The sequence below is a fragment of the Oncorhynchus keta genome, chromosome 28 (genome assembly GCF_023373465.1).
Source record: "Oncorhynchus keta strain PuntledgeMale-10-30-2019 chromosome 28, Oket_V2, whole genome shotgun sequence".
Taxonomy (NCBI): domain Eukaryota; kingdom Metazoa; phylum Chordata; class Actinopteri; order Salmoniformes; family Salmonidae; genus Oncorhynchus; species Oncorhynchus keta.
The window spans coordinates 51273279-51299462 of NC_068448.1; the positions used below are offsets into that span (position 1 = coordinate 51273279).

General features: G+C 42.5%; 1 protein-coding gene across 1 annotated transcript in view; it reads right to left on the reverse strand.

Annotated features, from left to right (window-relative positions):
• LOC118361553 (cadherin-6-like) overlaps nt 1–25132 on the reverse strand; it is an 80980-nt gene extending 55848 nt beyond the window's left edge. Inside the window, exon 1 of the mRNA XM_035741575.2 lies at nt 24892–25132. The gene's annotated coding sequence lies outside the window, so the exon portion shown is untranslated. The remainder of the gene's footprint in view (nt 1–24891) is intronic.
• Nucleotides 25133–26184: the final 1052 nt, after the last annotated feature.

A 26184-nucleotide genomic window follows, 5' to 3' on the forward strand; every position in this document is an offset into this window, starting at 1 on the left:
CAAGTCAGCTAAGAACAAATTGATATTTACAATGATGGCATACCCTGGCCAAACCCTAACCCGGATGACGCTGAGCCAATTGTGCGCCGCCCTATGGGACTCCCAATCATGGCCGGTTGTGATACATCCTTGAATCAAACCAGGGTCTATAGTGACGGCTCTAGCCCTGAGATGCTGTGCCTTGGACCGCTGCGCCACTCGGGAGCCCTAGTCAAAGGAGACAGTCTGTTAAGCGTGTCTGTATATCCATCACAACCTTACCACCCAGCCTTGTTCCCTCACCACCCCTCTCCACCCTCTACCCAACCCCCATTGCCACCAACACAGCTCCAGCACGGTGGTATTTCAGATAAACAATCAATACCGCATTAAAGAGGCAGAGGAGGCTACCTGGTCTTAAACAGCTAGATGAAGAAAATCATTCAGCCTAATGTCATGGGTGGACTACAGGCAACCAATCTCCCTCATGAATATCGAAAATGTAGGCCACTTTCTTTCATTATCCCCCGCCATCATTTCTTTGTGTTTGAGGTCAACAGACACACACACACACACACACACACACACACACACACACACACACACACACACACACACACACACACACACACACACACACACACACACGCACAAAAACATTTCTTTATCTTTTTTCCTGCCTAGAGTCCCTGAATGAAAGCCCCCACTGCATTAAAAAAGTAATACCCTGTTTAAAAAAAAGGTGACCATGGATATTGGAGAGGCAGGCCTTCTTGCTTCGCGATCGATGGTGCAGAGCGAGGAATGGAAATGAACACAACTCCCAGGCCAAGCATTTCTACTCCAAAGTATCTGACCCTTTTCTTTTTGGATGATTGCTTCTAATACACATATCTGACCTCTCCATTTCCACATTGTGACGACGATGACTATATCTAGAAAAGGGCAGAGCGGGGCGGGTCATGCTGCTGTTAGCGCTAAGGCCCCGTGTTGCCCTTTACAATGCCTTTGTGTAATCAATACATTCTCTGATAAAGTCCATGCGCAGGCATCGAAATAAGCCATTTTTTGGAACTTCTGTGAATAGCTGACAACAAAGCTGAAGTTATCAAGATTCCCACCCAATAACCCCTCCTCTACACTGGGACTGAAATATGTTCATATGTTATGTGTCACGTTCTGACCTTTATTTCCTTTGTTTTGTATTTATTTAGTATGGTCAGGGCGTGAGTTGGGGTGGGCAGTCTGTTTGTTTTTCTATGATTTGGGGATGTGTATGTTTCGGCCTAGTATGGTTCTCAATCAGAGGCAGGTGTCATTAGTTGTCTCTGATTGAGAATCACACTTAGGTAGCCTGGGTTTCACTGTTTGTTTGTGGGTGACTGTCTATGTTGATTGCTTGTGTCATCACAGTTCTCATTTAGCTTCACGGTCGTTATTTGTTTATTGTTTTGTATAGTGTGTTTCAGTATTCAGTGTTTTCTTTATTAAATTTCATCACGAACACAAACCATAGCGCATTTTGGTCCTCCGATCCTTCTCGCCTCTCCTCTTCAGATGAAGAGGAGGACGCCCGTGACAGTATGTTATCTGCATGTAAACACCCAATTGCCCCACTACTGTTTAGCTCTAGTTTTCTTGGATATGTCACCTTGAAGTCACGCTCGCATTAAACACACACACACAAACAAACGCTGGGTGAGGCAGAGCTTGGACCTGGCTGAGTCAATACAGGTTCGGTTTACTAATACTGCAGCTCACTCTCAGCATTATTAGGGCGCACCAGGCTTTCCATTACAGAGGGAGGAGGGTTAGCCGTTTGGGAGGGGGAAGGAGTGGAGTGGGGGAGGCAGGCTGGGAGGGCCGTGAACGCCAGATTTAAAAAAAAAAAACAGCTCAGTTGATTTACACCTTCGTTACTCTCCCTAACTCTGCTTATTGCAAATCATGATGCTGCTTTATGAGCTGAATCCTCCATTAGGACAAGGCTGAGGAGACAGTGCTTTAGTCCATAAACCTGCTATAGCAGTACAACCGTACAGTGCAGTACAACCGTACAGTACAGTACACCCTACCTGCCTCCCAATTGGCACCCTATTCCCTACATACTGCACTATTTTTTACCAGAGCCAATAGGCCCTGGTCAAAAGTAGTGGACTACTGTATATAAGGAATAGGGTGCCATTTCGGCCACAGACCCTGCCACCACTCTTTCTACTCAGCACCTCGACCAGGGTGAGAAGGGAGAGATTCAAAATGTTGAGATACATCTTTAACTGCCTCTTTTAGAGTCATGTCAGTGAGCTTAGAGGCACGTTGGTTCCATCGACCTGAGCTGCCTAGTTAAGTCAGTTCTGGGATCTATCAATAGATTCAGAAGTAACTCACAGGTACAGTACTGTATGCCTGCAGAGAGAGAATGTGAGATCACTCACAGATTGTTCTTTAAAAGTGTGTGGGGAAATAAAATAACTGTTGAAAATGGTCTTTGGGAGTTCTGTCCATTTCATTCTTTATGAAAAGTAAGAGTGCCCTCCATAAGTTTACAGATACAGAGGCATAGCCACGGGAAGTAGGGGTGCTGAGGGTGCTGCAACACCCCCTGAAAAATCATAATAAATGTTATATATATATATACACTATACAAAAGTATGTGGACACCCCTTCAAATTAGTGGATTCGGCTATTTCAGCCACACCCGTTGCTGACGGGTGTATAAAATTGAGCACACAGCCATGCAATCTCCATAGACGAATATTGACAGTAGAAGGGCCTTACTGATCAGCTCAGTGACTTTCAATGTCGCACTGTCATAACATACCACCTTTCCAACAAGTCAGTTTGTCAAATTTCAGCCCTGCTAGAGCTGCAACTGTAAGTGCTGTTATTGTGAAGTGGAAACGTATAGGAGCAACAATGCCTCAGCCACAAAGTGGTAGGCCACACAAGCTCACAGAACGGGTCCACCAAATGCTGAAGCGCGTAACGTGTAAAAACCGTCTGTCCTCGGTTGCAACACTCACTACCGAGTCCCAAACTGCCTCGAGAGGCAACGTCAGGACAAGAACTGTTCGGGTGATTTAACAAGCGCATTCGTGAAAAAAGCACTGTGGTTGCACAAATGTGTACCTAACCATAAACATCAATGCCTTTCTTAAAATCAATACACAAGTATATATTTTTAAACCTGCTTATTTAGTTAATATTGCCTGCTAACATGAATTTCTTTTAACTAGGGAAGTTGTGTCACTTCTCTTGCGTTCTGTTCAGGGTAACGTTATATGCAGCAGTTTGTTGCGAACTGTGTGAAGACCATTTCTTCAAAGACAGCCAACTTCGCCAAACTGGGGATGATTTAACAAAAGCGCATTTGCGAGAAAAAAAATCACAATCGTTGCACGAATGTACCTAACCATAAACATCAATGCCTTTCTCAAAATCAATACACAGAAGTATATTTTTTAAAACCTGCATATTTAGTTAAAAGAAATTCATGTTAGCAGGCAATATTAAACTAGGGAAATTGTGTCACTTCTCTTGCGTTCATTTCACACAGAGTCAGGGTATATGCAACAGTTTGGGCAGCCTGGCATGTTGCGAACTAATTTGCCAGAATTGTACATAATTATGACATAAAATTGAAGGTTGTGCAATGTAACAGCAATATTTAGACTTATGGATGCCACTCGTTAGATAAAATATGGAATGGTTCCGTATTTCACTGAAAGAATAAACGTTTTGTTTTCAAAATTATAGTTTCCGGATTTGACCATATTAATGACCTAAGGCTCGTGTTTCTGTGTGTTATGTTATAATTAAGTCTGATTTGATAGAGCAGCCTGACTGAGCGGTGGTAGGCAGCAGCAGGCTTGTAAGGATTCATTCAAACAGCACTTTCCTGCGTTTGCCAGCAGCTGTTAATGACTTCAAGCCTATCAACTCTCGAGATTAGGCTGACAATACTAAAGTACATATTAAAACATCCAATAGTCAAAGGTATATGAAATACAAATGTATAGAGAGAAATAGTCCTATAATAACAACAACCTAATAATCATGTTAAAAGGAACCACCAGCTTTCATATGTTCTCATGTTCTGAGCAAGGACCTTAGCTTTTTTACATGGCACATATTGCACTTTTACTTTCTTCTCCAACAGTTTGTTTTTGTATTATTTAAACTAAATTGAACATGTTTTATTATTTATTTGAGACTAAATTGATTTTATTGATGTATTAAATTAAGTTAAAATAAGTGTTCATTGTTCATTCAGTATTGTTGTAATTGTCCTTATTTCAAAAATATATATACAAATCAGCCTATTAAATCTGCTTTTTTTGGTCCTCCAATAATCGGAATCGGTATCGCCGTTGAAATATCATAATTAGTCGACCTCTAGTTCCAACATCTAGTGGAAAGCCTTCCCAGAAGAGTGGAGGCTGGTGTAGCAGCAAAAGGGGAACCAACTCCATATTAATGCCCATAATTTTGGAATGAGATGTTTGACGAGCAGGTGTCCACATAGTTTTGGTCATGTAGTGTATACTTTTATTTTTAAATATTTTTTTCCCCAAAAGTAGTGCACTCGGCCTTTACTAGTCCTGTAATAGTGGGCTGATATACGCATCTGTAGCACGGGCAAAAAAATGTCTATGCACAGAGGGCATCGGAAGCGTGTTTATTCTACAGTCATACACTCTTGACAGTTCTTTCCCCCTATTTTGGTGGTTACCAGGTGGAGTTGGTGGTGGGGTAGGGGAGTGTAGATGTAGAGACCTAGGCGCTCATAAATTCAGCAGATAGAATCAAGCGTGTAGGTAAGCGTGGCTGTCAGCGTATTGATGTAAACAGACCAGGGGTGCAAGAGAGAGACACACAGTGGGAACGGACGAGGGGTTTGCTATGTATGTAGGATGCTTCCCAAATGGCACCCAATTCCTTACATAGTGCGCTACATTTGATCATCGCCAATAAGGTAGGGCACTATGTAGGGAATAGGGTGCCATTTAGGATGCAGCCTGTGTGTGTAACACCACGTCGCTCCGTCCTGCCCTGCTCTGCCTGACTCTCATCTGGAACAGGTTGACAGAATACGTTGACAGATGCTTCGCCTGCGTCCATTATTTATGAGGTTGAAGAAGGGGTATACAGGGTACAGATGGACTGCATTGCATTTTCACATGTGGTCTGACTGCAAGTTGCCTGTATCTGTTAACTTAGCTAGGCTTTGAGTAGTGTAGTCTTAGCAAGCCTGTGAATAACGGTTGGCTACTGTTAAGCCAGGCCTGAAGTTGTGAGTTTGTAGTGTAGGCTACGAGAGTCATGAATAATCACTCCACCTGACTTTTTGAGTTTAACCCTTAAACCCCTAACCCTTAAACCTTGTTCTTTGCAGTCAGAGAGAGGCCTAGTTCTCTAGCTCCAGTGTGAAGGGTCATACCCACACACCAGCACACACAGTCTCTGGCTGCATCCCAAATGGTACCCCATTTAGTGAACTATTTCTGACCAGAGCCCATGGAAAGTAGTGCACTACAAAGGGAAAATGGTGCTATTTGGGACGTATCCTCAGTCTCCAGCTCTCTTAAAGCCACTTAGAGAGGCTGAGCTGGGAACATGGGCCATTTGATTGAATTAAGAGGATGATTAATAGAATCTGCTGGTGAACAGCTTGAATGACTGATAAAAATCGTCCAGCGAGGACGTCCCACGAGAACATAGGTCTAGACATAATAATTCACAATATACTGACTGCTGGATTCACTTAGGCTGAGTCCCAAATGGCACCCTATTCATAAAGTGATTAGGGCCTCCATAGGGCTCTGGTCAAATGTAGTGCGTTATTTTTTATGTTTTATTTAACCAGGTAGGCAAGTTGAGAACAAGTTCTCATTTACAACTGCAACCTGGCCAAGATAAAGCACAGCAGTTCGACACATACAACAACACAGAGTTACACATTGAATAAACAAACATACAGTCAATAATACAGTAGAAAAAAATAAAAATCTATATACAGTGCAAATGAAGTAAGATAAGGGAGGTAAAGGCAATACATAGGCCATGGTGGCGAAGTAATTACAGTACAGCAATTAGACACTGGAATGGTAGATGTGCAGAAGATTAATGTGCAAGTAGAGATACTGGGGTGCAAAGAAGCAAGATAAATAAATAAATACAGTATGGGGATTAGGTAGTTGGATGGGCTGTTTACAGATGGGCTATGTACAGGTGCAGTGATCTGTGAGCTGCTCTGACAACTGGTGCTTAAAGCTAGTGAGGGAGATATAAGACTCCAGTTTCTTTCATTTTTGCAGTTCGTTCCAGTCATTGGCAGCAGAGAACTGGAAGGAAAGGCGGCCAGGGAGGAATTGGCTTTGGGGGTGACCACTGAGATATACCTGCTGGAGTGCGTGCTACGGGTGGATGCTGCTATGGTGACCAGTGAGCTGAGATAAGACGGGGCTTTACCTAGCAGAGACTTGTAGATGACCTGGAGCAAGTGGGTTTGGCGACGAGTATGAAGCGATGGCCAGCCAACGAGAGCATACAGGTCGCAGAGGTGGGTAATATATGGGGCTTTGGTGACAAAACAGATGGCACTGTGATAAACGGCATCCATTTTGTTGAGTAGAGTGTTGGAGGCTATTTATATAGATGACATCGCCAAAGTCGAGGATCGGTAGGATGGTCAGTTTTACGAGGGTATGTTTGGCATCATGACTGAAGGATGCTTTGTTGCGAAATAGGAAGCCGATTCTAGATTTCATTTTGGATTTGTATTATGTAGGGATGAGGGTGTCATTTGGGACACAGTCTTAATTCTATGACACCATTGGCTACTTACAATGAGCCTATGGTTATTCTGATGCATCTACAGTTATCAATTACCACTGCCTATGTGTCCCAAATGGCACCCTATTCCCTATATAGTACACTATATACAGTGTTTCTCAATGTAACCTTTATTTTGACAGGGAGTCAATGCTGAAACCAAGGTCTCTTTTCCAAATGAGCCCTGTATAGCACAACAATAAACATCAAAATACAATAAACAGATCAAATCCAATTTTATTGGTTGCATACACATATTTAGCAGATTGTGGGTGTGGTGAAAAGCTCTTGTTCCTAGCTCCAACACTGTAGTAATATCTAACAATACAAACAAATCTAAAAGTAAAAGAATGGAATTAAGGATTAATTCGAGCAATGGCGGAGTCCGGAGTGTATGTGTGTATGTGTGTATGTATGTACAGATGAAGTTGGAAGTGATTGTAAACTTCCGACTGCAACTGTACACACATACATACATACATACATTGCAAGTTCAAATCCCCTTGCTGACAAGGGATAAATCTGTCTTTCTGCCCCTGACCAAGGCAGTTAACCCACTGTTCCTAGGCCGTCATTGAAAATAAGAATTAGTTCTTAACTGACTTGGCTAGTTAAATAAAGGTAAAATAAAATTCACGCAGTCTCCTCTGAACAGTTGTTGTTGAGATGTGTCTGTTACTTGAACTCTGGGCTGCAATCGTAGGTGCTGGTAACTCTATTGAATTTATCCTCTGCAGCAGAGGTAACTCTGGGTCTTATTTTCCTGTGGTGGTCCTCAGGCAGTTTCATCATAGCACTTGATGGTTTTTGCAACTGCACTTTAGGAAACCTTTAAAGTTCTTTAAATGTTCTGGATTGAAAAATTAAATTGAACATGTTTCATTATTTATTTGAGACTAAATAGATTTTATTGATGTATTAAATTAAGTTAAAATAAAAGTGTTCATTGTTCATTCAGTATTGTTGTAATTGTCATTATTAAAAATATATATATATACAAATCAGCCTATTAATCGGCTTATTTTGGTCCTCCAATAATCGGAATCGGTATCGCCGTTGAAAAATCATAATTAGTCGACCTCTAGTTCCAACATCTAGTGGAAAGCCTTCCCAGAAGAGTGGAGGCTGGTATAGCAGAAAAAGGGGAACCAACTCCATATTAATGCCCATGATTTTGGAATGAGATGTTTGACGAGCAGGTATCCACATACTTTTGGTCATGTAGTGTATACTTTTTTTTTTAAATATATTTTTTTCCCAAAAGTAGTGCACTGGGCCTTTACTAGTCCTGTAGTTGATATACTGATATACGCATCTGTAGCACGGGCAAAAAAATTCTATGCACAGAGGGCATCGGAAGCTATTTTCTGGTATATCCAGAGATGTTCTATCGGGTTAAAGTCCGGGTTTCATCAATGATCTCTCTGTGCTTTGCTCCTTTCATCTTTGCCTCGATCCGGACTAGTCTCCCAATTTCTGCTGCTGGAAAATCATACCCACAGCATGATGTTGCCACCACCATAAGTCACCATAGGGATGGTGCCAGGTTTCCTCCAGACGTGACACTTGGCATTCAGGCCAAAGAGTTCAATCTTGGTTTGAACAGTTTTTTTTATTTTGAATACATTTGCAAAAAAAAAAAAAAAATGTTTTTGCTTTGTCATTATTGGGTATTGTGTATAGACGGATGAGGGAAAAAAATATTTCATACATTTTAGATTAAGGCTGTAAAGTAGCAAAATGTGGAAAAAGTCAAGACCTGAAGGCACTGTAAATAGACCAACCCAGCCTTCTATTGCTTGAGGTGAGCAAATACATGTTATTCTCTTGACAGGATGGTTCAGCCATTCGCAGTTCCGGCTAATACGGTAGAGACTATTCTTTATTTAGTTGGGTTGCCAGTATATCATTAACATGAGGTGAGATAGAATGTAATGTCATTTAATTAGCCCAGGGGAAGCCTTTGGGGTTTTAGCATGAGTAAGAAAAGAAAAAGGGGGGAAAACTAAAAAAGGGAAAGTGTGACAGTATCAGCTGACTGCCAGGTGTTGATGAGGCATTTATTTTGGTTGCATATAACTTTTTATTTAGATATTTTTTGGAAGTCCATATTGACCAGGACTACAGTAAGTGACAATAGTTGCTAATCAAAAAGGCATATTTGGTGAGTAAAGAACATTATTTTGACATTATAAAGCATGATGGCACGTTGAATAGCTGCTTCCTGGGCTTAAAGGAGATTTGCCATATTAACGTCTCTTGTCAGGCCAGATTCTGGTTCACCACCACGCCTGCATGATAGTAAATGCCCAATATACCATCATAAAAATGAATAACAGAGACAGGGAGAGCTACCTTTCATCAGAAATTAAATGCCATATACCATATACATTAGGGGGTCTTACAGCATATAACCAAACAACATTTCTCACAGAGGAAAACATTTGGTGTTACGAACGCTACAGAGGAAAATCAACAACGGATCGCTACTGTACGAAAGACATAGCTACATTGCCAACAGCCTTAATTTGGTTCGGGTTACTAAACAAGATAGCATGTACCACCCTAATGTGACATTAGTTGTAGATTTAGCAAACTCAGTCAAGAACATATGCAGGATGAAAACTATTTCCCCTAAATGTTGACTATCCAAAATAAATGGTAGTTTTGTTGAATATGACCCGCTATTTTCTGAAGTCTAAATGGCATTATCACAACGCAAAATGAACGAGTTTTATTAGCCATATGGGTACAGTGATTGGACGTAAAAATAGGCTGCAAGCACATCGTCTGTCAGGCGGAAATGGGGAAAACAAGAACAAACAAACTTGATCCTTGATGTGGATTATCCAAAATAGAAGGTAATTAATATGGGAATGATTTCGACTCAGTGCTTGACATTGTCACAAAGCACAATTAGAAGAAAAAAAAACTGATAGCCACTATTAAATAGCTAGTTTGCAATGGCTACTTGCAAAGTGCATTCAGAAGGAATTCAGACCCCTTGACTTTTTCCACATTTTGCTACGTTACAGCCTTATTCTAAAATTGATTAAATACCCCATAAATGACAAAGTGAAAACAGTTTTTTTTTTTTTTACATTTGCAAATGTATTACAAATAAAAACAGACCTTATTTACATACGGGCAGAGTGCAGCCTCACCACATCTTTGTTGTGTGTGATTCTCAGCAGGGCAGTGTAGCAGAGGGCGGGTCAGAGGTCGCGTTCGTAGAGCTTGGACATGGCATCCTTTGAACTTTCTGATACAGAATGCAGTAATGTGTACTGAACCTATGACCGGATAGGGAATTTTGGATCTTATGCTGCTGCTCTTTCTACTGCTACTAAGAGTAGCACACCACAGCTAATAATAACAAGCACAATATAATTAATATAAATGGAATGTTTAATGCAATTTTTCCATTTCAAAGAAATTCCCCGAGCATCTTACATCAAATTCAACTTTGGTATTGTCCTCAGGGCTAACAATAACCCTCATTTCGCATTGCCTTCATTAGATCAAACTCAATTAACGAGTTGTACCCTGCAGCTCCTCCACCATGATCGGGGTTGGTGGACTTTTAGGCTGTGGTGTGTGCGTCTTCGGCAATATGACACACACACTCACACACCTCCCTCCCTCCCTGTCAGGTCCTAGGTCTCTTCCTCTTTGATGGACAGTGGTGTCAGAAAGTAATTGGAGGCCTTTGCAGCCCATACAAATCCGCCTGTCAGTTAAGTGTGTCACGGTGCCATGTTCAGCTGTTTTGGGTCTCAAAGGGTGACCTTTTCACAAAGGGACTGAGGACATGTTCCACCTAATGTACTGAAGGGACTCCAGCCCCTGGCCCCCCGATAGGCCTATACACTGTGGTATTGTTGAATAGTTATTAGTCCATGGTCATCTTGTGACTGTCACTCTCCAGACAGCTTGTATTGTACCATTCCAACAAGCTTGTATGGTTCCAGTATGCCACATCTGGGATTAGATATAGACCTAGAGTTTAAATAGACTCTCTTTTTCACAAACCCTTTGATTAGTGTCCACATTATGATGTTCATTCATGATCTAACAGTTGTAGAAACACTTGAAATTGATGAAACACCAAGCTGTTCTGAAATGAAAAAGAGACCAAGGTCCACCTGGTTTGTGGATGTTCAGATAATTCATAGTATTTGTACTAACTGTAACTTGAGATCATGAATGCGTTCAGACATGGGAGAATAATAAGAACAAGTGAGATTAAGGGACAATCTGAAGACCTACTGTGCTGAAGCCTATGAAAGCCTCTTGTGAACAAGTCAATGCGCTTCTTCCCCAGTCTAATGTATAGCATGAGAGGACAATGGGGAGAGAAAAATACCATGCAAAATGTGATATGGCATCCGGATATCAGTGTCACAACAGGCAGGGAAGCTATCAACTGCAGGTCGAGAGGGCTAGGTCTGTCTGAATTAGCTCACTCTATCACACACACACACGCACACACACACCGCTTTGCTCTGGGTTATGGCAGGCAGCAGGACAGAAGCACATCCCCTAAAGGCGAATGTACAAGGACAGCCTGTCCCACTGTGAACGCCCACTGGGCCGAGGTGTTACAAGTCATATGCAATAACCTGCATCATTACTTCTGAAGACTGTTAGGGTGTGGAAATAACATCCCTCCCCCTCTGCTGCCAACACACAGTATATACACATAAAGACATAGATACACACGTACACTTTAAAACAATTCTAATAAATGCAACAGTTGGACAATGGATGAAGATACTCCATTGATCCATCAGATATTGACTGCATTATTGCACATAAACATTTTACTGGCACTGACAAATAATGACCAGTGTTCAGGGATTGTGGTGGGAATTCAGGTATTAATTCAGGGCTTGCGACCACCAAAAACGTGCTCGGTCTTAATCTAGCTGCACTCACCTGCATTGTCTAGACTGCCTCATTACTTGCTGTCGTTGTCACGTTCTGTTGCATAATTCAACAAGTGTGACAACAACAGGATACCTTCGGCTTAAAAATGTACATTGTCGGCTCGAGATTACACCTATCTATCTATACATACTTTACATTGTTCGCGAGATCAGATGCACTGTAATATCACTAAATCTGAGGGAGTTGATTTCATTTCAGTGCATCTAATTTGTAAATATTTCAACTGTATTAAAGTATTACTTCTTTCAATTCCACCAAAAAAATATACACCTATCAAAATAAAGTTATTTTTCTTCTCTTTCGTATGATGTAAGTGTCGAGATAATGTGTTAAATCCCCGACGAAGCTTTAGCTTTCTTATAGATGCAACGGAATGACAATGCATTCCATTGAGCCCATTTCAGCCATTACCGGGCTATATTTGACAGGTCATTACAAACATTTCCGCGGTCATTACATTAACGGGAAAAAATGACAGGCACAAGCAATTGGATGAAAGAGTCGCAGGAGGAAAATGAAAGCAAACAATTCAGCAAAGATGTGGATTTTGCACCCCTCAAACACAAGACATAGATGGCTGAAAAAGACAGATCCTCAGGTGTTGCTACGTACACACATCACATTCGTAGGCACACACACACTGACAGACAATCAACAATCCATCACACACACACACCTTCCTTGGTGTTAGAGAATCACAGTAGTGTTCCCTGGAGTTGACAGTTATCTGTTGTGCTGACAGAACCATGGCAGGCCTTGCAGGAGTAAGCATGCGTCATTATCACCCCATTCAGCTCGATCCGCCTCTCCTTTCCCACAGTACCTGCTCTAGCCAGTCACCCTCCCCCCTGTCACCCATTCCTCTTCTATGTATCACAACTAACCACTAATACTCCTCGTCTTCTGCTTGGAACTGTGATCTCTTCGTTTTGCCCCCTTCTCATCCAATAGTCAATAGGATCCCTTCCTTTTCTCTAACACCAGTCAGATCCTCCTGTACAGTACAGTATGTTGAGTCAGACAGACATTGTTGTCTGTGGTCTGGCCTCCACTTGGTCTTCTTCTCAACACTTATTAACTGACTGTCATGTTCTGTTCTGTTCTTCCCTCAAGACACTCTTTTACGTCCTCAGTCCACTTACTGCAGTCTGTGGCTTTGTCCCATATGGCACCCTATTCCTATGGGCTCTGGTCTGGTCAAAAGAAGTGAACTATATTTGGAATAGGGTTCCATTTGGGATGCAGGCTGTACATAGCAGTGGAATTATGCGCCGGGGCTGTTCACTGTCAGGAATCCAGACAGAGTGAAGCTGCTGCTGAACCTGTGTTATTATGTGTGTGTGTCAGGGTTTCCATTGGCTGGTAATAGATGGCTTTTGGCCGATTAAAAAAATGAAAAGCCAATAAATAAAACTGGTACCGGCCAATTGACAAAAAATCCCATTGCAAAATAATGCCTTTTAGTCTATTCGTTGATGGAAATATATTTGACATGCTTATTGGTCTATAGGTTAATTTGCATAATTTAGTTCATTCAATTGCCGCGTGTGTATTTTCGTTAGTAGTTATGTATGTTACACACGCACAGCATACCGATACAGAGCCTATGAGTGGAAAATCTGTCAGACGGCATGAAAGCTGCTGCTACTGCTTCTCAAACAGTTCATTAGTTGCTGCTGGAGTGAAACATGTTTTTATAAGCCCAATCATTGCATAACAATTCTAAATGCAATTGCTTGTTAAAAACAGTTTTGATGGCCATAATTAAAAATGACTACTATTTTTATTTCTCAGCTAGTACTGTAATTTAAGAGCGCTCCCATACGCCATTCAAGTGCAGATAGGCAATGGTAGACAGGCTTCAGCGAGTCACACAGCACTTTGCAATGAGCTGGAGGCAGTATGCATTTTGAAAATATATACTTAATTGTTTGAAGCCTGAATGTTTTACTTCATATTATGAGACATGTCTTACCTTGCTTCAATGTAAAATCCGACCATAGAAACATTGAGGCCATTATTTTATAGACTTCCATATGCCAATGAAACCAGTAGCCTATTTAAAAAATAAATAAAAAATTCACCTTTATTTAACCAGGTAGGCAAGTTGAGAACAAGTTCTCATTTACAATTGCGACATGGCCAAGATAAAGCAAAGCAGTTCGACACATACAACAACACAGAGTTATACATGGAGTAAAAAAATCATACAGTAGAAAAATAAGTCTACATACGATGTGAGCAAATGAGGTGAGATAATGGAGGTAAAGGCAAAAAAAGGCCATGGTGGCGAAGTAAATACAATATAGCAAGTAAAACACTGGAATGGTAGATTAAATAAAAAATAATGGGGTGCAAAGGAGCAAAAATAAATAATGAAATACAGTAGGGGAAGAGGTAGTTGTTTGGGCTATTTATAGATGGGCTATGTACAGGTGCAGTGAGCTGCTCTGACAGCTGGTGCTTAAAGCTAGTGAGCGAGATAAAGGTTTCCAGTTTCAGAGATTGTTGTAGTTCGTTCCAGTCATTGGCAGCAGAGAACTGGAAGGAGAGGCGACCAAAGGAAGAATTGGTTTTAGGGGTGACCAGAGAGATATACCTGCTGGAGTGCGTGCTACAGGTGGGTGCTGCTATGGTGACCAGCAAGCTGAGATAAGGGGGGATTTTACCTAGCAGGGTCATGTAGATGACCTGGAGCCAGTGGGTTTGGCAACGAGTATGAAGCGAGGGCAAGCCAACGAGATCATACAGGTCGCAGTGGTGGGTAGAATATGGGGCTTTGGTGACAAAACAGATGGCACTGTGATAGACTGCATCTAATTTATTGAGAAGGGTATTGGAGGCTATTTTGTAAATGACATACGGCTGCACAGTATTGTTTCTTATCGATGGCGGTTAAGATATCGTTCAGGACCTTGAGCGTGGCTGAGGTGCACCCATGACCAGATCTGAAACCAGATTGCATAGCGAAGAAGGTGCGGGGGGATTCGAAATGGTCGGTAGTAATCTGTTTGTTGACTTGGCTTTCGAAGACCTTAGAAAGGCAGGGTAGGACGGATATAGGTCTGTAGCAGTTTAGGTCAAGAGTGTCTCCACCTTTGAAGAGGGGGATGACCGCAGCTGCTTTCCAATCTTTGGGAATCTCAGACGACATGAAAGAGAGGTTGAACAGGCTAGTAATAGGGGTTGCAACAATTTCGGCAGATAGTTTTAGAAAGAAAGGGTCCAGATTGTCTAGCCCGGCTGATTTGTAGGGGTCCAGATTTTGCAGCTCTTTCAGAACATCAGCTGACTGGATTTGGGAGAAGGAGAAATTGGGAAGGCTTGGGCGAGTTGCTGTGGGGGGTACAGTGCAGTTGACCGGGGTAGGGGTAGCCAGGTGGAAAGCATGGCGGGAACTGTGTGTTCCCGCTAATTGCATTATGGAATTAACATTTGCGCGTAGCCCTATTGCATTGTGCACATTGCTGCGCTTATAATGTGAAGAAATAATAGTTTATCAACATTTTAATCTAAATGTACTGATCTGTTGCATCATCCTCATTGCTTTTTAAAGTAGATTTTGTTTATGTAGCCTAGGACTACTGGTTATATGAATTTGGGACATATCGTCCCAGAACTGTCCCAGACAGTTTGGCATAGGCTATTTCTTTCTCGCACAGGACGACTAACTGACCAATAGAATAGACAAACTTTTCTACTATGGGGGACATTAGATTGACAAAGACTTGTGATTTTGCTGTTCATTACTCGTCTTGCTAGCTGAGGAAACGTAAATGTGACAGTTATTCTAACATCTTCAGTGCAAATCGGAATTCGGTAAGGAGGACACGTTGCATCCTCGAGTTGCATGTTCTGTTAAGATGAATAACCATAATCTAAATGTGACATCTGTCATTCTGAGCACCTTGGGTGGACACCCTAATTAGGTTACGCACCCAATGCATATGGGTCCAGGACATTACTCTAATGTCTGATCAATGAAAATCCTGCCGGTCCAATGTCCGGCTCCACATTTTCCTATAGGAAACCGTGGTGTGTGTGTGTGTGTCCTGCTGTTCACTTACACTCTTCATCTATCACTCCACACCTTATAGCTCACATCGCAGCTAAGACACACAGATCATACTACTGAGAGAATACACACATATCATATACAAAAGTCCAAAAACACTCCTTTAGCAAAAACCTGCATTGTAAGCTGTATAGTAACTGTATCTAACAGAGTATGGTTTTAGCCATCGTAAATCCCTCTTACCCCAATTCCTACTCTTTCCAAGCCTTTTTCCTCAAGTAAAAAGAGAAAGCAATAGCTAGCTACTGTGTTTGTGGGCTTTCATGGCCATGCCTCAATCATATGACTTCCCAGACTCTGAAATGGTGCCATGGTATACAGGGCTTTGTGGTAAATCACTATCTCTCTCCCCTAGTCAGTGCCCAGTCAGAGCCCAGTCTGCTGAGCACTATGGCCGGCTGGCTCTCTGCTGCCTCCTGTGTGACTAATATATCTTGTTAAATTGTGCTGAGAAGCGTGTTGAGAACCTTATACCTTTTTGCTTTGTGCAATCTTTGGTGTGTCTGTGTTTCAGAGGGGTACGGTGTGTGTGTGTACTAGCGCGGTGTCAACCTTTGTCCTATCGTGATTATATGCTCACAAAACATTGTGATATATGATAGTATCGCCGTCTATTGACTGACCCAAATGGTTTGGTTCAAAATAGCGCAAAATCGCATGCTACAACTGGATGAATCATTATGAAAGATAATGTTGTTGAAACCTTGGACAGAGGCTAAGTGCAGGCAAATATTTTATAATTTACTTTTCTGGTGGAGTTTCAGCAGGTTTTTGTGTGTCTGTCTATGTCTGTTTGGTGCCCAGATGATGGAGCAAAGTGACAGTCAACTGATGAGGAACGGCCTGTCTTGCCATAGTGAGTTATAAATCATTGGCTGGATAGAAGCAAAGCATCTTCAGAACTGGATAATGATTGCTTTATTTGCCTCATTGTCCTCTCTTAATATTGTCCTCTCTTAATATAGTCATTTTCATAGCCTATCGAAGAGAGAGAGAGAGAGAGAGAGAGAGAGAGAGAGAGAGAGAGAGAGAGAGAGAGAGAGAGAGAGAGAGAGAGAGAGAGAGAGAGAGAGAGAGAGAGAGAGAGAGAGATTATATTTTCTGCGCAGAGCCAGTCAAGTTCAAATAGGCAGTCAATCATTTTCGATAGATAATTCCATCGTAATATTGCCCTACCCTAGTGTGTACCTGCCTGTGTGTCCGTATCCGTGACGCATGTGTGCATTTCAGTGAGCCTATGCATTCACTGCGAGGGAGTGGGTGGTGATGTCAGTTATGCAAATATGTCCGCTAAACTCTCCAACTCTTGCAGGAGCTGATGGTAAGGCAGTTCCCTTAAATTGCCATTAGCCCTTACTTCCTCAGACAGAGGATGAGAGAGAGGCCCCATCCCAAATGTCACCCCATTTCTTAAATAGTGCACTCTTTTGAACAGAGCCCTATGTACCATGGTCAAAAGTAGTGCACTAAATAGAGTGGGTGACATTGGGACACATAGGATCCCCGCTGTTACTGAGTCAGTCCTAAAGCTCTGAAGCTAGCTGTCCTTCAGCTTCTCGGTAATTGGTGAAGCCAGGCAGCGTATTCACATGGAGAGGAAGGGGGAAACGTGTTGGCAGATTGCTTTGGCAGCAATTACAGAATCTCCCAACCCAGAGACATGAGCCTACTGATTTAATATCGACTGCCTTTGTACGCCATGTCTGTCTAATGGCTGAGCCTGTACTGTTTCTTCTTTACTACCGAGCTGTCACCATACCCACATCAGACGGCTACTGTACAACATTAGAGTTACAGTGTCTCAAAGGTGTGCCACCAGAGACCCTGGGTTCGTGCCCAGGCTCTGTCGTAACCGGCCGCGACCGGAAGGTCCGTGGGGTGACGCACAATTGCCCTAGCATCGTCCGAGTTAGGGAGGGCTTGGCTGGTAGGGATATCCTTGTCTCATCGCGCACCAGTGACTCCTGTGGTGGGCCGGGCGCAGTGCAAGCTAACCCGAGGTTGAAGGTGCACAGTGTTTCCTCCGACACATTGGTGCGGCTGGCTTTGGATGGGCGCTGTGTTAAGAAGCAGTGCGGCTTGGTTGGGTTGTGTATCAGAGGACGCATGACTTTCAACCTTCATCTCTCCCGAGCCCGTACGGGAGTTGTAGCGATGAGACAAGATAGTAGCTACTAAAAAACAATTAGATACCATGAAATTGGGTAAAAAATGTATTTAATGTTTTTTATTTTTTTTATCTCCTCATCCTTAGCTCAACACTTCAGCACTTCCAGGAACCACGATAGATACCTTTTACACACTGTAGTGTAAATTTACCCTAGCAACAAAATATCCTCCCTTTCATTAGGAGCAAATGAAGGCTTCAGATCACCTAAGAAAGTCCAGCAAGCGCCAGGAACGCACAATCAAGAGCATCCTGTCGGACTGTATCACCACCTGATATGGCAACTGCTCCGCCCACAACCGTAAGGCTCTCCAGAGGGTAGTACCGTGCTTCTACCCCTGCATTGCTTGCTGTTTGGGGTTTTAGGCTGGGTTTCTGTACAGCACTTTGAGATATCAGCTGATGTACGAAGGGTTATATAAATACATTTGATTTGATTTGATTTAGTAGGGCCTGCACAACGCATCACCGGGGACAAACTACCTGCCCTCCAGGACACCTACACCACCCGATGTCACAGGAAGGTCATAAAGATCATCAAGGACAACAACCACCCGAGGTCAGTACAGGTGCATGAAAGCAGGGACCGAGAGACTGAAAAACAGCTTCTATCTCAAGGCCATCAGACTGTTAAACAGCCACCACTAACATTGAGTGGCTGCTGCCAACATACTGACTCAACTCCAGCCACTTTAATAATGGAAAAATATATGTACAAAATGTATCACTAGCCACTTTAAACAATGCCAATTAATATAATGTTTACATACCCTACATTACACATCTCAAATGTATATACTGTACTCGGTACCATCTACTACATCTTGCCTACGCCGTTCTGTACCATCACTCATTCATATACACTGCTCAAAAAAAGGGAACACTAAAATAACACATTCTAGATCTGAATGAATGAAATACTCTTATTAAATGCTTTTTTTCTAAACATAGTTGAATGTGCTGACAACAAAATCACACGAAAATTATCAATGGAAATCAAATGTATCAACCCATGGAGGTCTGGATTTGGAGTCACACTCAAAATCAAAGTGGAAAACCACACTACAGGCTGATCCAACTTTGATGTAATGTCCTTAAAACAAGTCCAAATGAGGCTCAGTAGTGTGTGTGGCCTCCACGTGCCTGTATGACCTCCCGACAATGCATGGGCATGCTCCTGATGAGGGATCTCCTCCCAGACGTGGATTAAAGCATCCGCCAACTCCTGGACTGTCTGTGGTGCAACGTGGCGTTGGTGGATGGAGCGAGACATTATGTCCCAGATGTACTCAATTGGATTCAGGTCTGGGGAATGGGCGAGCCAGTCCATAGCATCAATGCCTTCCTCTTGCAGGAACTGCTGACACACTCCAGCCACATGAGGTCTAGCATTGTCTTGCAGTAGGAGGAACCCAGGGCCAACCACACCAGCATATGGTCTCACAAGGGGTCTGAGGATCTCATCTCGGTACCTTATGGCAGTCTGGCTACCTCTGGCGAGCACATGGAGGGCTGTGCGGCACTCCAAAGAAATGCCACCCCACACCATGACTGACCCACCGCCAAACCGGTCCTTCTGGAGGATGTTGCAGGCAGCAGAACGTTCTCCACGGCATCTCCAGACTGTCACGTCTGTCACATGTGCTCAATGTGAACCTGCTTTCATCTGTGAAGAGCACAGGGCGCCAGTGGCGAATTTGCCAATCTTGGTGTTCTCTGGCAAATGCCAAACGTCCTGCACGGTGTTGGGCTGCAAGCACAACCCCCACCTGTGGACGTCGGACCCTCATACCACCCTCATGGAGACTGTTTCTGACCGTTTGAGCAGACACATGCACATTTGTGGCCTGCTGGAGGTCATTTTGCAGGGCTCTGGCTGTGCTCCTCCTTGCACAAAGGCAGAGGTAGAGGTCCTGCTGCTGGGTTGTTGCCCTCTTATGGCCTCCTCCATGTCTCCTGATGTACTGGCCTTTCTCCTGGTAGCGCCTCCATGCTCTGGACACTACACTGACAGACACAGCAAACCTTCTTGCCACAGCCCTCATTGATGTGCCATCCTGGATGAGCTGCACTACCTGAGCCACTTGTGTGGGTTGTAGACTCTGTCTCATGCTACCACTAGAGTGAAAGCACCGCCAGCATTCAAAAGTGACCAAAACATCAGCCAGGAAGCATAGAGAAGTGGTCTGTGGTCTCCACTTGCAGAACCACTCCTTTATTGGGGGTGTCTTACTAAATGCCTATAATTTCCACCTGTTGTCTATTCCATTTGCACAACAGCATGTGAAATTTATTGTCAATCAGTCTTGCTTCCTAAGTGGACAGTTTGATTTAACAGAAGTGTGATTGACTTGGAGTTACATTGTGTAGTTTAAGTATTCCCTTTATTTTTTTGAGCAGTGTATTTTTATGTACATATTCTTCATCTCTACATCCCTTTTCATCCCTTTACACTTGTGTGTATAATGTAGTTGTACTGAAATAGTTAGGTTACTCGTCGTTTATCAGTGCATTGTCGGAACTAGAAGCACAAGCATTTCGCTACACTTGCATTAACATCTGCATGTGACAAATAAAATTAGATTTGATTATTACAGGAATGGCAGCAGGCAGGTGTGAGTGCATCTGCACGCACAGTGAGGTGAAGACTTTTGGAGGATGGTCTGGTGTCAAAAAGGGCAGCTAAAAAGCCACTCCTCTCCAGGAAAAACACGAGGGAGAGACTGATATTTTGCAAAAGGTACAGGGATTCAACTGCTGAGGACTGGGGTAAAGTCATTTTCTCTGATGAATCCGCTTTCCACTTGTTTGGGGCATCCGGAAAAAAGCTTGTCCGGAGAAGAGAAGGTGAGCACTACCATCAGTCCTGTGTCATGCCAACAGTAAAGCATCCTGAGACCATTCATGTGTGGGGTAGCTTCTCAGCCAAGGGAGTGAGCTCACTCACAATTTTCCCTAAGAACACAGCCTTGAATAAAGAATGGTACCAACACTTCCTCCGAGAGCAACTTCTCCCAACTATCCAGGAACAGTTTAGAGCACCTTGCCATAAGGCAAAAGTGATAACTAAGTGGCTCGGGGAACAAAACATCGATATTTTGGGTCCATGAACAGGAAACTCCCCAGACCTTAATCCCATTGAGAACTTGTGGTCAATCCTCAAGAGGCGGGTGGACAAACAAAACCCCACAAATTCTGACAAACTCCAAGCATTGATTATGTAAGAATGGGCTGCCATCAGTCAGGATGTGGCCCAGAAGTTAATTGACAGCATGCCAGGGCGGATTACAGAGGTCTTGAAAAAGAAGGGTCAACACTGCAAATATTGACTCTTTGCATCAACTTCATGTAATTGTAAATAAAAGCCATTGACACGTAAGAAATGCTTATAATTGTACTTCAGTATTCCATAGTAACATCTGACAAAGATATCTAAAGACACTGAGGCAGCAGACTTTGTGAAAATTAATATTTGTGTCATTCTCAAAACTTTTGGCCACGACTGTACATGTTCATGGCCACCATACACAACAGCTATGAAACTACTGTACATTTATTGCATATTTCAACAATAGTACAATAGACATGTACAGTCTATTTCTGCCTGGTTGCTTTTCTTTTGTACACGCAATACAGACAATTACCAATTAACAACTGAGAGGGCTGGTGTCATTGATCTACTCTCACAGTGTACTTAATCTCACACATAAAACGCCCCATTTTTTAAAAACATATTTTTGGGAATAACCAAAAACAGACTTCTCAAATGTATGGGACGTCAGCACTAAGTATATATATGCCATTTAGCAGACGCTTTTATCCAAAGCGACTTAGTCATGTGTGCATACATTCTACGTATGGGTGGTCCCGGGGATCGAACCCACTAGCCTGGCGTTACAAGCGCCATGCTCTACCAACTGAGCTACAGAAGGACCTGTACAAGTCTTGATGGTTTTGTAGCTGAACACAAGCAGAATAACATTCTGACCATAGCTTCCTGAATGAAGATACACCATTAGCACAGAGTTACCAGGTTGTCATTGTTCTCACATAGACTTCAAAATACTTTGTTTTGGTGACGACAGCAGTCATAACCACCTAGTTTCCATGTCTCTTCTGTCCACCAGGGGGCATGTTTTCCATGTGGGCAAAAGACTAAAGGCCATTCTTCTAACAGTCTCTAGCGAGACCATACTCCATTTTAGTTAATAATCCCAGGAATATTCTAACAATTTTCAATCTTTATACCTTTGCTTTCAATACAACCAAAGATAATCACAACATATATGGACCTTGACTAATGCAGGGAAACAATCAAGGTGCCCCGCACACACGCACACACACACACACACACAGACACACAGACACACAGACACACAGACACACAGACACACACACGCACACACACAGAGAGGAAGAATATGGGATTAGTTTTGTGTGTCTCTGTGCTGTGAGGAGATTCCCATAGGGATAGTGCGGTGGTAGAGACAGTCAGTGGGCATGGGGATGTGATTTCATTAGGTCCAGATGCTGCTGCTTGAAGGACTGAGCACTTGAAAGGTTCAATATTATTCTGGAGCAGGACACATCAAAATGACGCTGTCCATCTGGAGCGGGGATAATGTAATCAGCAATGGGTCATTGGTCATCAGACAGCCCAGCCATCGGGTTTACTAACATCCTGTGATGTCATCATCATCACACTAACACTCCAGAGACCAGAGAGAGAAAAGACGAGCCGATTGATAAGACAGACAATCAGCTTCACCTCATAACAACATCGAGCCTTTAAAATCGCCCTGATTATGCAAATAACCTGTGGAATATAGATTTTTTTTTTTTGGGGGGGTGATCCATTGATGAAATATTGAATGTCTGTCTGTCTCTGTGATCCAATGTATTCATTTAAAACCCCTGAGGTTAATGGTTTTAATTTGTCTGTTCCATTACCTGTACATCTTTATAAGCCACACACACACACACACACACACACACACACACACACACACACACACACACACACACACACACACACACACACACACACACACACACACACACACACACACACAAAACCTATTTGTAGAAGCGTTAAATATTCAGTACCTGCCGTGTTCTCCACATGTCTTTGATCAGACACAGATACTATGCTACTCTCTCATCTTACAACTTCAAACCAGAATACGTATGTAAAAACTCAGCTATACAACCTGTTCTGTTGCAAAAGCCTCAGTCTCGCCACACTAGTAAGTTATTTTACACTAGAAAATTGCTGTCATCTGCCTTACGCAAACAAAATGGTGATAAGTAATTTTAAAATGCAGATGGGTGAATTATGAAAAACACATCAGCATTAGGCCTATTACCCAACTCCTTGCATGTGTCAATGTAAAATGTTGTTTATTTCCAAAGCCTCCATTATAACGTAGTGCATGATCTGCTTATTGCACATGTCTCTGTTGGTAATTTGTAGAGTGATACTCTTGCAGCATATTCCCCTGGTAGTTAGTCAACTCCCCCTAAGAACTTCTTGGCCTCCTCCAGGCATATTGCTGCAGGCCTTAGGGAGCTAGAGCAATATAACCAACATGAAGCAATCTGGAGGCTAGAGGAAGGTACAGTAGCCAAGATGTATTTTTATAATACGCTTTTTTTTTTTTAGGAATAGACAGATTCCCAGAATGCAGTGCACGCGACCAGTAGCGCTCACCTGAAGCTTCTTAGACCTGAGAATCTATTTTCTATTTTCTAAAATGGAAGATATGTATATGCTGCATTCGCGAAGGCAAAGGCATAGGCTATGGAGCAACGTTTGTGATATAGGCCAACTTGGCACCAAAACAAACCCAGGAGGAAAGCAACCATACTATCCAATGAAACTGCAACAGGTAACTAACCTAACGAGAGCTGCTCAATCAAAATCATGCAAGCAATTAAAGTGTGAATGCGAAAATGTTAAGGAAATCGATAGCATAGCCTGTACCGGAATTTACCTTTTCAAATTAATACTCTAAAAGCCACACATATAATGAATATATTATGAATGAGGGCTCGATTGAGGAGACACGGGCTACTTTGAAAACTTCAGGCAACTCCAGGAGCATATAATCGTGACCTGGCACGTGCGCTATGCTACACCGCGTCACGCAAAGTGCAACTGTACAGAGAGAGAATTCTATTTTCATCAGCGCATGTAACCTATTCTACAGTAGCCTTTACCTGCATCGATACCCGTAGCTTAACCAGTGGGAAAGTATAAAGAGGAAGAAGGTGCGCATTTCATATAGCACCAATAAACAACGAATAATACATACAAAAGAAAATGTAAACAATTACATTGTCATACGTTTATCACTCCACATGATGTGTTGACTTGTGGTGCCATCACAGTGCTACCGTACTCTACTGTACATCTGATCTGAAGCAGTCAAATGAATGAACACAAATGTGTCCCACGTTGCAGCTGAGACAGAATATTATCCAACATTGTGGTCTACAATAAATGAAACCCAAAAGTTGACGCAGAGGACAATAGTGGTCAGTGATGTCTAATGCATTGCACATCGAGTGATATTTCAAGCAACTTCCAGTGATGTATGGCAGGCTAAAGTTAAGTCGCCTATACTGACCCTCATTTATGAATCACCTAGATCAGTACATAGGTCTGTAGTCGGAAATATTGAACATACAACAGTACCTGGAAATCAATTCATGCGCAACGTTCAATAAATACACCAATAACCTCTAGGTCTTAATGGACACTCGACTCGGCAGTTTTCAAACCATCGCCTTCTTTATCGGGAACACCATTCATTCTGCCAGAAAACACAAAGCGAAATAGCACTGTATATATATATAAAAAAGTTGATTTGATCGCTTCACTCACCTTCCACGGAACTTCTTTTTCTGTTGGTGAAATCCTACGATAGCGAAGTGGCGATTGTTGGGATGAGGGCGAAGTGTATCCGTTCGTTCACTGCAGCAGTTCCAAAAGCGCTTCAAGGCTGTTCCTCAACTGCGCTTCACTGTTTCGCGCAGGCAGCATCACTTCTCTGTGTGGATGTCCGTAGCTGAAATAAAAGGGACTGGGCCTCCGATTGGCTGCCATTCTCAAGTCCCCGATGCAGGGCAGGGGAGAAATCGGCCGACAGAATATAACGAACAGATTGTCGCGCTGAGGAAGCAGGTTTGAAAGAACTAGGGATGTAGGCTAGTTCAATGGAGTGATGGATAAATTGATATATTATTCCCAGCGCAATTTGAAAACCGCAGGATGAATGGAAGACGACTAGCATCTTTGTGGTTGCAAATAATAGGCTATAAGCCTAACGAAATGCCAAAATATATTGACATATATGCCAATGAATAGCCTGTAAGAATATGGTAGGATACTGTTTGTATGCCTTTTTGTAAGTATTCAGAATGTAAACCTTAAAGTGTGGAATAATATAGAAAAATGAAAACACTTGACATGTTAAATTTAAAAATTATACAGTGTGCAAAATACAATAAAACATTTAGTTTGTGGTTTAATTACTAAACTATAGGGAGTACTACATACAACATCACAAACTGTAGGCCTATGTGAGTTGTTCCATCCCAAGTGTTAATGTCGTTATGGCTGCTGTTAGTTGCATGAGTTCAATTTCTAGAACTCCTCCAAGCATCCACTTTAGAGCTATCCTCCCAACCAAGCATCAGACCCCTTGCCTAGCACTTCCCCATTCACTGAGCCAGAAGGATTTATACATTTGACATCAAGTCCTATCAAAAGATCAGCCAGTGATGACTGAATGACTGACTGCGACCCTTGACCAAATCATTGCAACTGCATGGGCTTGGATAGCCTCAGTATTTATTTTGTGAATGTTCAGGACTCTGACTAATTTTCTCTCTCACACACACACACACACACACACACACACACACACACACACGCACACGCACACGCACGCACATACGCACGATCCAGAAACAAAACTAAAATCTATAAGTTAACCTGAAATACATCATAACACCACAAATATCAATGGCACAACATTGTGAGAAAACACGAAGGAGTCAGGCACCAAAAAGAGCCATATCTGGGATATCATAGTCATTTTAGAGAATATCAGATACACTGTTGCTCTGTGAAATCTCTGGGGAAATAAAACAGCAAATGTTTTGCATCTGGCTG